Source organism: Sceloporus undulatus, chromosome 5 (genome assembly GCF_019175285.1).
Source record: "Sceloporus undulatus isolate JIND9_A2432 ecotype Alabama chromosome 5, SceUnd_v1.1, whole genome shotgun sequence".
Lineage (NCBI taxonomy): Eukaryota > Metazoa > Chordata > Lepidosauria > Squamata > Phrynosomatidae > Sceloporus > Sceloporus undulatus.
The window spans coordinates 169,954,296-169,966,229 of NC_056526.1; positions in this window are offsets into that span (position 1 = coordinate 169,954,296).

Below are 11,934 nucleotides of genomic sequence, written 5' to 3' on the forward strand. Positions count from 1 at the left end.
AGCAAACTGTCTAATATGTTGAGACAATCGTGTTATGATAAGAACAAACATTTTAGCAAATGCCAGTCTGCATGCTATTGTCAAAGTGAAGGAAAACAACAAAAATCATATACATTTGAATTGCATTGTTGTTTTTTTGCCTTCAAGTCATTTCCCACTTCAAACCTTAAGGCAAACTATCATGGGTGTTTCTTAGCAAGATCTGTTCAGAGGAGATTGCCATTGCTTCCCCTGAGGCCAGGAATATGACTTCTCCAAGGTCCCCAGTGGGTTTCCAACGCTCAGCCCTGGTCTTCCAAAGTCCTAGAACTTTACTACATGGGCCCTGGAATGGGCCGTGTAGCATTCCAAAACAAAACTTCTGAGTACGCTTGGTGTGGGGAACGGATTTTACTGCACAGCGGGAAACACCTGCCACCACCACCGAGCATCTCCCCTTGTTCCGGACATGGTTCCCCAGGGGCGATTTTCCAGGAACGCTTCTCAAGTTGTACCCGAAAATCAACCCCCTTTGGAGCATCGGGAATGGATAAGAATATTGGCCAGCGGCAGCAATTCCACACTGTGCGTAAAACCCATTCCCTGCCACCGAGCCACCCCAGAACGTCCGTTTTGGATGACAGGCCCTTTTCAGGGCCAATGCAGTAAAGTGCCTAGTCCACAAATCGATCACGATACTGTGCTGGTTCCTTTTACACTTGAACAATGTGCAGAATAATGGTTTTCTTCTTGATTTATTGTAACTTTGGTGTATTTAAATTTACTAGTCTTAAAATCAGTGCCATTCTTTATAGTCAGGACCTGAACTGCAGGTCCCACTCTATTCACATTTGTGGACATAAGTATAGAATCATACAGTCAGAAGAGACCACAAGGGCACCCCAGTCCAACACACCCTGTCATGCAGGAAACTCACAATCAAAACACCCCCAACAGCTGAACATCCAACCTCTGTTTAAAAACCTCCAAAGAAGGAGACTCCTCCACACTCTGAGGGATGTGTGCCACTGTCAAACAGCGTCAGAAAGTTTTTCTATTCTTGAGGTGGCATATCTTTTCTTGCAGTTTCCATCCATTGCTCCATGTTTCTAACTCTGGAGCTGCAGAAAACAAGCGTGCTCCTCATCAGTTAAAGATTACAGTTAATTTCCTTGGGGTTACATAGCTCTGGGGACCTCTTACATAGGCATGTATTGATAACTCTTCCTTCTGTATTGGAGAGATAATAACATTGGCCACATATTCTAGGTAGGTCAGGGTTTGATTTTTTACTCATTGTAATTTGTTGTATTTATTGTTGTAACCCCGCCCGGATTCTTTATGATGGGCGGGCTAGAAATAAATGTATTATAGTAAATTATTATTATTTTATATTATTATTATTATATTATTATGGGCTCTCAATGAGATTAAATTCGTTAGAGAAGCTGTTGACTTTGAGAAATTGCCTAGCATTCACAGTATGTTTGGTTAGACATGCTGGAACCATTGTTTCCATTCTCTTTATATGTATTGAATGATTAAAAGACAGAAACAATACACACACACACACACACACACACACACACACACAATTAGCAAAACATTTCAGCTTCCTTCTTCAGTAGCTAAAGATGAAACTGAGCTCCATCCAAAGTAGATAGAAAATGTTGTTGTCAACGTTCTTCAGTGGAGAATGGTATTACCCTCTAGCTGAAGCCTTGTGCTCTTAACTCTTTGGTCCAGAAAGCCTCCTCTTTGGTCAAATTCAAAAGAGATGGCACCCCAGTACCAAACAGGGACATATCAGAGAGCTGTGATGTTCTGAGTTAAAATGCCTGGTTGTTCCAGATGTCTGCCAGTATTGCAGACTTGTTGTTCCTGAAATGTGCACACAAGTCTGTAGTTGTTTTATTGTATTTGAAGTTTCACTGTAAATTGCCTGGGGTGACACATTAGTAGAGCGTTAAGTTAGAAATGTGCTAAATATTTACTAAGATATGCTGTTTAATCAAGATGTCATAGAATCGTAGAGTTGGAAGAGACCGCAAGGGCCATCCAGTCCACCCCCTGCCTTGCAAGAAATCTCAACAAAGCATCCCCGACAGATGCATCCAGCCTCTGCTTAAAGACTCCAGAAGGAGACCCACCACATCCAAGGAAGTGGTTCCACTGGCGAACAGCCCTACTGTCAGGAAGTTCCTCCTAATGTTGAGGTGGAATCTCTTTTCCTGTAGCTTGCATCTTTTGCTCCAGGTCCTGGTCTCTGGAGCAGCAGAAAACAAGCTTGCCTCCTCCTCAATATGACATCCCTTCAAATATTTAACAGGCTATCATATCACATCTAACCTTCTCTTCTCCAGGCTAAACTTCCCCAGCTCCCAAGTCATTCCTCAGAGGAATGGTTCCAGACCCCTTCACATTTTTGGTCGTGCTCCTTTGGATAAGGTCCAGTTTCTCAATGTCCTTTTTGAATTGTGGTGCCCAGAACTGGACACAGTATTCCAGGTAGGCGACTAAAGCAGAATAAAGTGGCACTTATTCCCTTGATCTAGACACTGTACTTCTATTGATGCAGCCTAAAATTGCATTGGCCTTTTTAGCTGCTGCATCGCACTGTTGATTCAGTTCAACTTGTGGTCTACTTGGACTCCCAGATGCCTTATATGTAGTCCATTCGCCAAGTGTCCTATTCTGTGCATTTCATATTATTATTAGATTATTATTATTATATTATTATTTAACCTTTATTTATAAAGCGTAAATTTTACACAGCGCTGTACATACAATCTTTTTATTGGACGGTTCCCTCCCCTCAGCTACAATCTAAAAGACACGACACAAAGAGGATGGTGGGGGGAAGGGTCCTCCTAGTAGGATAATACAATAAAATACATAGCATATAGGAAATGATTAAATAAAACAGGCAACAAAAACATCAAATAGCAAGTGACAATTATGCAATGCCTGGGAACGCTGCCTGAACAGGAGTGGTCTTCAACTCCGTTTTGAAGCTGGTTAAAGAAGTGATGGCTCTTGTTCACAGGGGAGAGGTTCCAGGAGTGGAGGGCAGTGTAGTTAAAAGGGCAATCCGAGATGGGGCAGAGGAAATCCTGGGCTGGGACAGCAGCCCTTGACTACCAGAATGGAGGGCCCGAGTGGGAAGGTGAGGAAAAAGAAGGTCTAATAAGTAAGGAGGAGGGGCCAGTCCATGGAGGACTTTAAATGTCGACAGCAGGGGCCTTACATTTGTCCGGTTGATTTTCATTTTGTTAGCTAGGCCCAGCTTTCTAGTCTATTGTCAGGTCATTTGAATTTTGATCCTGTCCTTTGGGGATTAGCTACTCCTCCTAGTTGGGTGTCATTTCAAATTTGATAACTTGTCCCAATACTGTCACTAAGTCATTAATAAAGACACTGAATAATAATGATGAGATGAGATGATGATGATGATGAAAGGATGAGGATATAATAATAATAATAGGATTTATTTATATGCCGCCCAATCATTGGGAATCCGGCGCGTTACAACAGAGGGATAATAGACGGCTCCCTGCCCTCAGGCTTACAATCTAAAAGACAGACACAAAGGAAAGGGAATGGTGAGGGGGGGAGGGGATCAGGTCCAGCAGTTCTTCTCTCCCTCTGAGGCTGGACCAAGGCAGATGGACCGGAGAAGAGCCCTCTTCTTCTTCAGGCTAGCCCTGATGAAGCTGAGCAGCACTATTCTCTCCATCATAGGCCGGAAGATGACAGTTATGGAGGGAGGGCGCGCTCTTTCTTCAGGCTAGCCTGATGGAGCTGGGCCCCTATTTACTCCCTCATAGGCCAGGAAGATGACAGGTGGGGGAAGGAGCCTCTTGTTCAGGCTACCCCTGATGGAGCGTGGCCAGCCTTATTATCTCCCTCATAGGCCAAAGGATGGACAGTGGCACCCACACTGGCACTTCTAGTCCAGGATGAAATAAGCCATGTTTTGAGCACCCTTTAATGTTTCTATAGACCCTATGCCAGCAACAGTCATCTTAGGACCAAGGACTATCAGATGTCTTGAACAAGAATTATCAGTAGACATAACAATGATTTCGTTTCCAAGCCCAAGGCGTTTTATTTCGTATTTCCTCCCCCTCTGTGATATCTTTCCACCATTCCTGTGTGATTATGAAACTGGTTTAAAAACTGAACAAAATCTAACCTCCAGTTTCCAAAGAATGAGAGGAGAACCTTGTTGAGGCAGGCACAGTGCTGATACAGTTAGCTCCAGCTATAACGCTTACAGCACCTTTCCCCACAGGCCTTGCAAGTTCTTTTGGTAGATAAAACTGACTTTCCCCCATCTCCTAAGAGCAGTTTTATATTCCTAACAACTTTGTTCCATCAGAGAGACATAATACAAACAAAAATATAGTTTTTGAGCCCAAACTGAGTTCTGGCAGGAGAACAAATTGTCTGTCTCCTGTCATGGCTGATATATATTGGGGGAAATTATGTTGTGCTCCTGATATGATTTAGACTCAACTGCAACTCCTATAAACCCTAGGCAAAATAGGACCTTATCCACACGGTGTGTGTGTGTGGGGGGGGGTTTGCAGCTCAAATCTGCTGTCACCCTGTTCTAGCAATGCAAGGCGTGATTTTTTTTCAACCAGATCCAGAGTCACTCTTGTCTAGCAATGTGGAATAAGGTTAAAATGTGATGTTTTACACACACTGGTTGCCTTTATGTTTCCCTTCCAATTGGGGAGGAAGCAAAGTCAGTTCGATTCCAAGCAAGTAACATGAGGCGGATTCAACAAAGCAGAGTGAGTGCACATTGTATTACCACGCAGAGCATACTTTGAGGTGTTCAATGATTCGAATTGGCACCCTTGCACTGCTCATGGGGCTCTGGACTGCCCTCCTTCCCGCCCCCTCTAGCTGTCATCCTTCATCGGGGTCTAGAGAAGGCAGGGGATGATGGGATTGGGTGGCAGGCTGAAGGAGGGGAGCAGATCGGGGTCTAGGAGAAGGCAGGGGATGATGGGATTGGTGGTGGCAGGCTGAAGGAAGGAGCAGATCGGGGTCTAGGAGGACACAGGGAACGCAGGGGATGATGGGATTGGCTGGTTGGCAAGAGAGGAGAGGGCATGAAGGAGGAGCAGAATGCAGGGGCCAAGGGGGTGACATCAGAGTGGTTTTCCACACCAGATCAATTCGCAGTGCAATTGAAGTGAGCCTGGAAGCGATTTTGTGAAGTCACTTTACAAAAATGAGGGGTTACTTTGGAATCACGCGGAACACCTTGCAAGGAGCTCCCATAGAAAGGAATGGCATATGATAACACATTCACTTTACAACAGAATGTGCATTGTTGAAGTGCAGTCACCGGAACTTAGCCGGAAAATCCCCAAAAAGCTCCGTGATAAATAAAATACCAACAACCGGATGATTCTCATGCCTGATAGATTTATGTTCTGCCTACTTCAGGGAACATACCCTGCAAAAGTGCAGAAGTGTGAGCCCCAATCAGGACTTGTAGGTTATTTTTAATTGCCTATTAGATCTGATCATTGTTAGCATACCAAAACCCCCATACATTGTACATGGGGTTTCCCTGTTTCCATATTTTCATATCAGAAGCCAGGCATTTCTTACAAAGTCTCAATGACCTTGGAATACCAGGAAAACTTTCCGATGGGAAGGGCACTTGACTTGGAGACTATGAAGGTTCCAGGTAATACCAAGATAAGGGCTAATAGGTTGCTGATTGCTCCATCTTCCTCCCAGGATCCCCACAATCCTTTACATTGCAGACAAAGCAAAAGCGAGTAAGATGCAAACTTCTTACCTAACCCCTTCCCATGTTTCATTCAACTTCCCATCCACCATTTTGAGATTATCATACATCCAATCACTGTTTTGTTTTTATTCACCAGAAGAAAAGACCATCTACTGAAATTGCTTGTTTTGTCAATTCCACTCAATCCATTTGTGTAGGATCGTAAAGTACCCTCACAAGGGTAGGATATCAGATATAAATACAGTCGGCCCTTCTTATACGCGGATTTGCCATCCGGGATTTGACCATACATGGATGGCAAATCAGGAAGTTTCCCCAATGGTGGCGCGCTTGCACGCACACCGCCATTAGGGACAACTTCCTTCTCCTCCTTCCTCTCTTCCCTTCCCTCCCTCGATTCCTCCTCTCCCTCCCTCCCCTCCCCTTACTTACCTGAAGGCCTCCGTTCGCGCTGCCGCGCTTCCACCTCTCCCGTCACTGGAAAGCGGGTGGTGGCAATGGCAGCAGAGGCCAAGCCCCAGGCTCTCTCCGCTGCTGGAGAAGACCCGTGGCGGTGCGTGGGGCCTCTTGGCCCCGAACAGCACCGCCACCGGACCTTTCCTGCGGCAGCGGTGAGGAAGCACAGCCGCCGGCCGGAGGCCTTCAAGGCCTCCAGCGCCAGCATCCAGCTCCTCAGGTCCTCCACCGCTGCGGAAGGGCCGGATACCGGCGCTGGAGGCCTTGAAGGCCTCTGGCACTGCTGCTCCTCCACGCCCTCTTTTTGCAAGGAAATGGCGTGGAGGTGGCAAAGAGGAGGCAATAGGGCAGCAGAGCCAGAGGCCTTCAAAGCCTCCAGCGCTGGCATCCAGCCTCCTCAAGGCCTCCGCGCTGCGGAAGGGCCGATACGGTGCTGGAGGACCTTGAAGGCCCTGGCACTGCTGCCTCCATGCCTCCTTTTCGCAAGGAAATGCGTGGAGGCGGCGAAGAGGAGGCGTAGAGGGCAGCAGCGCCAGAGGCTTCAAGGCCTCCGCACCGGCATCCGGCCTCTTCGAGGCTACTGGCCTCCCAGCACCGGTATTCGCCCCTTCCGTGGCGGCGGAGGCCAGATGCTGGTGCTGGAGGCCTTAAAGGCCTCCGGCGTGGCGGCTGTGCCTCTCCTAACCGCCGCCACAGGAAGGTCCGGTGGCGGTGCTGTTTCAGGGCCAAGAGGCCTCCAGCACCGCCATCGGTCTCTTCTCCGGCAGCAGCGAGGAGGCCGGGGCTTGGCCTCTGCTGCCGCCGCCTCCACCACCACCCGGCTTTTCCTGCGGCAGTGGCGGCAAACGGAGGCCTTGAAGGTAAGTAAGAGGGAGGGGAGGGAGGCAGGGAGGAGGGAAGCAAGGGTGGGAAGGGAGGAGGGGAGGCCAGGGAGCTTTTGTTCCCAATGGTGGCGCACGTGCACGCGCGCCACCATTGGGAACAATTGGGACTTGAGCATACACGGATTTTGGTATACGCGGGGGGAGGTCCGGAACGGATCCCCCGCGTATACCAAGGGCCCACTGTATAAGCCTCAGCTCTAGCCTCGGGTGGGCACACTGTGTTGCCCTTGGATGCAGTCTGAGCCACTTATGGAACCAATCTTTCCAGAGAAGGTCATCTGAAAACAATCCCAAACAAGAAGAAAACGTTTCTGTTGTTGTTCATCCAGGCTAATTATTCTATTTTATTTTATCCCATGCTTTTATCATGAGATCTCAGGAGAGCAAACTGATAAAACAATATAAACAATGGTCAGAATCCTGTTGGTTGCTTCCACACAGAGCAGAATACAGAATCAGCTGGATTAACCTATTCACCATTGAACAATCGATTCAGTCAGTCTACTCTAAATGGGAGTAAGCAACAGGATTTCAGTAAGATAAAACAATTCCACATTAAATTCAGAGAACAAATTAAAAATATATTGAACAATTCCATATATTAAAACGCTAAAGGATTTTTTTTTTAAAAAAAAAACCATGTACATGGTGGTTTAAAAATCTGGATGTTTAATTTATACAATGTATAAATCTCATGTTGTATTTCATGTTGCTATGTTCCCAGAGCAGAGGAAAGAGCAGAGAATACAAGTGCATTATATTTATGTGTCGAGAATGTTGTATCTTGTAAATTTGATACAGAATAAATCATGAACTGTGAAGATTCTTAGTCCAAAATTATTCTTGTCAAGGCTTCTGGAATGAAAGAAACATTTTTTCAACCATTTCCCTTCCCCCACCCCTTTAACTATTCCTTCCATCCCTTTTAAAATCAGGGCCAGAACAGACTTATGGCACAAACCCAATGTATTTATTATGGCATAAAAGGTTGTGGTCATATTTTATCAGAAGCATGAAGTATTGTTTGTAGTTGGCAGGTATGTAAAATGTATAAAACCAAAAGAAATGGGTGGCATTCAATGAAACCTGATGAAGTACAGATAAAGTCTCAGACTTTTAGAAGAACACTGGTAAGAATCAGCCCAATGTGATTGGTGTGGAAATGTTTTCAAGGCCTCCTCAGTAGAAAGACATTTGAAAATCAGCTTGCAAGCATTTCAGAAAAGTGTGTCTTCAGTATTGGCAACTGATGCAAACGTGTATGGTGACCATTTGTAACAGCAATAACTGGTGATAACGCAATCATCTACAATAGAGATGGACAACCTTCAGATATTTTGGGCCTTCAGGTTCCTTCTGCTCCAGCCACCAGAGACAACACTGAGGGATAAAGGGGGATGCAGGTTAGAGGGCAGGGTGGTATAATTGTTTGAGCATTGGGCTATGACTCTGGGGATCAAGGTTTGAGCTTGGCCAAGAAAACACACTGGGCATTTCACATATTCCCAGCCCCAGAAAACCCCATGATAAGTTCATCTTCGGGTCACTAAAAATTTAGAAACAGCTTGAAGCCTTGAAGGCTGCCCAACCTTAAAGTACCAAAGGAATGACCCTTTCTTTTTTCTTTTTCTTTTTTTGCTGCTGTAATGATGTATTTGCACAAGTCAGCTTTAGTACTGGAAATACCAATAGGTGTGCTCTGATTACATTTAGTGCCACCAGATTTCATCATTAAACTGACAAAATATTCCTCCTGGAGTCTCATACATTATTTTTCAGCATTATCAGGCTATGGTTGTAGGGAAAGTACATGGATTGCGAAGGTGCCACTGATAATGTTGTTTCTGGACCTCGTACTATGCTGCACTTGGCTTTCAGTTGCAGCCAAATCATACACTGCCTTTCTCCCCTATTTTTCATATCACTGTGGAAAGATGTGTTGCCTAGCCTTCTCTCATTCTGTCAGCTTTTCAGCTTAACTTCCTGTAAGCATTTCAGACAGAGTGAGTTTGTTTGATCCAGTACAACAAGCCTTTTTTTTCTTTTTTCTCTCAACATGCATGCTATTGCTTTAAGATTATAGCTGGACAACTGTGGCCTTCCACATGTGCTTGAGCCACAAATCTAATTCTTCACCATTTGCTTTGTTAGTTGGGGTGGATAGGAGTTGTGTGCTGAAAACATCTAGTGATATTCAGATATTTTATGAAATATTAAACCAGGGGATCTCCTATCTGAAGAAGACAGACGTTTTATACGTTATACTAGGAGTGGGCCAAATATTATTATTATTATTATTATTATTATTATTATTTATTTGTATCCCGCCTCTCCCTGTATTGGATCGAGGCAAGTAACAACAAACATAAGAACAATAAAAATAAAACACAAGTAAAAGCATAGGAAAACATATAAAATCCAATTCCCTATCTCCCTCCCACCTTAAAATACCATTAAAAACATCAATTCCCAACTGGAGAGTGAACATTCCGAGGAGGTCAATTTGGGAATGCCTGCCAGAAGAGATCCATTTTTATTGCCTTCTTAAAGCCCTCCAAAGATGTTATATGGTGGATCCAAAGAGAATATGGCCTGCATGTGGCATCATATAGACATTTTTGTGGCTCCCAGAAGTCTTTTATTATTATTATTATTATTATTTTGCTACAAGGTGACTCCAAATATGCCCTAGGTGACATGAAGGGTATTTCCACCATGTTTAGAGGCCCTCTTGACCTCCAGAGGTAAAAAACAATTTCTGCAAAATTTGACAGAATTTTATTTTGCCCCAAAATGTCCTCTAGGGCTTGTGGGGTGCATTTCCACTGCATTTTACAATCCCTTGGGCCAGTTTGACAGCAGAAGGGAACAGGATGTCAGTTGCCTTCCTGCTGTTAAAAAAGTTTTCTCCTGGGCCGAAAGTGGCTCAGGAAGTCCCTGAAACATAGTGAAAATCTCTCTCAGTGTTTGGAAGTAGAATTTTTTGGGGTGGGTGAGGAGATATGGCCTTCCGGTGTCTGCTGGTGCAGGGGACTAATGTGGCGCTTTAACCTTGCTCAATTGCTCACTGATTTTTTCATTTTGTGATAGTGATTCTACTAATTAAATGACTATACTGTATCCACATACACGCAGAGAAAGATGGAAAGGGCTTCATGCCAGGGTTAAACAGCCACCTCAAGGCAGCTGCTTTTGAGTATCATGAAAAGGCAGCAAATTCATAGTTAATTAATAATAATAATAATAATAATAATAATAAATTTTTATTTATATACTGCCCTGTGGCGAACCAATCCGGGCAGTTTACAACATTAAAATAACATACAGCATAAAAACAATATATTTCCCTCCCCCCTTAAAAAGTTATTAAACAACATATCTAATTTAAAACCACAATAACTAGTTAAAATAACAATAAATTAAACAAAATAATGCCAACCAATAAACCACTGCAACTTCAGTTCTAAAGCAAAGGGGGCTTTGGAGACATTACTGAGGAGGGGGGAAATCCTGAGATCCTGAGGCCGGGATATTTCAGTCTGGGAATTAATACATTATTATGATTGCACTTTTACTGCTAGTGAGGGAGAGACATGGTCTTTGGGTTATAAATTTCAGGTACAAAATAACTTGCCTACTTGCCCCGAAGTGAGAACTGGGTTATCAGTGATTCCATTGTTGCATTTGCTCCAGGTTAGGGACCCAACCTTGAAGACCTACTTGGTTTCATTTTTTTTTCATAGTCGCTTCCTAAATATCCCAGTGTTCCCATTATTGTCAATATTTTGTGTGCTTGAGTAACTGAATACAAATCTGTGAGATCAGGGATCAATGAAATTGGAGGCTTGAAAATGATTTCATGATTGAAGATTTTGTTTTTTGCTGTTGTTTTTGTACTTTTATTTATTGATTTTCTAAGCTGTCACTTCTGGCATAGGCCATACATGTGCAGAAAGTTCTTGTTTTTGTAACTTATCCAGGGTCCCAGCCAATCTGGCCTTGCCTTGAGTTGTATACATTTTGGGCGGGGTGCTATTTGCTGCTCTGCCTCAGGCAGAAAAATGGTCTTGGTGTTGCTCATGCCAGTTGAACTCCATTCCACTTAATTCAGACTAAGCCAGTCTTAATCCTTCCCTTACATCATAGAAGATACCTACCTAGAGGATTAATTCAGATCAAGCAGTTCAAAATAATGAATGATGTTTTAAACATTTTGAAAACTTCTTTGTCAGCAAGTTGTTAAATAAAAATATGCAGATGTCAAATGAAACATAAACCAAACACTAGAATCTTAATGTTTTTTCCAAGGCAAAAAAGTCCTTGTTATATAATTCTGAGGAAACTGTTTCCATTAGATCTACTGAAAGAAAGAGTCCTGTGACACCCTAAAGACTAACAAATGTATTGTGGCATAAGCTTGTATGGACCAAATTCTGCTTTGCAGCTCCAAATAATATGAAGTCTTAGGGTGAAACAGATGGGCCAAATAAAGTGGTTTCCATCCGTTTAGATGCTGCACGCCTCCAAAATGGTCAGAAACTGGATTGAAGCCATGCTCCAGGGCTAAAACCCAGAGCAAAAAGAAGCTACAATAGTCCTACTCAAGGTGGAAAATGTGCATCTTTGACCCTGCATATGAATGCCCTGATGCAAGAGCAGTCCTAAAGGAGCGATCCATCCTAACTTTAATCCTAAAGCTGCATATAAATGCACTGGTGCAGGTGTGCATTAAAAAAGGACAGAGCCAATGTATCCAAGCGGTCAGGGTGACAATGCAAAAAAGTGAAAGTGTGACACCTCTAATGAATATAAGTACAATATACACAAACCAGACAG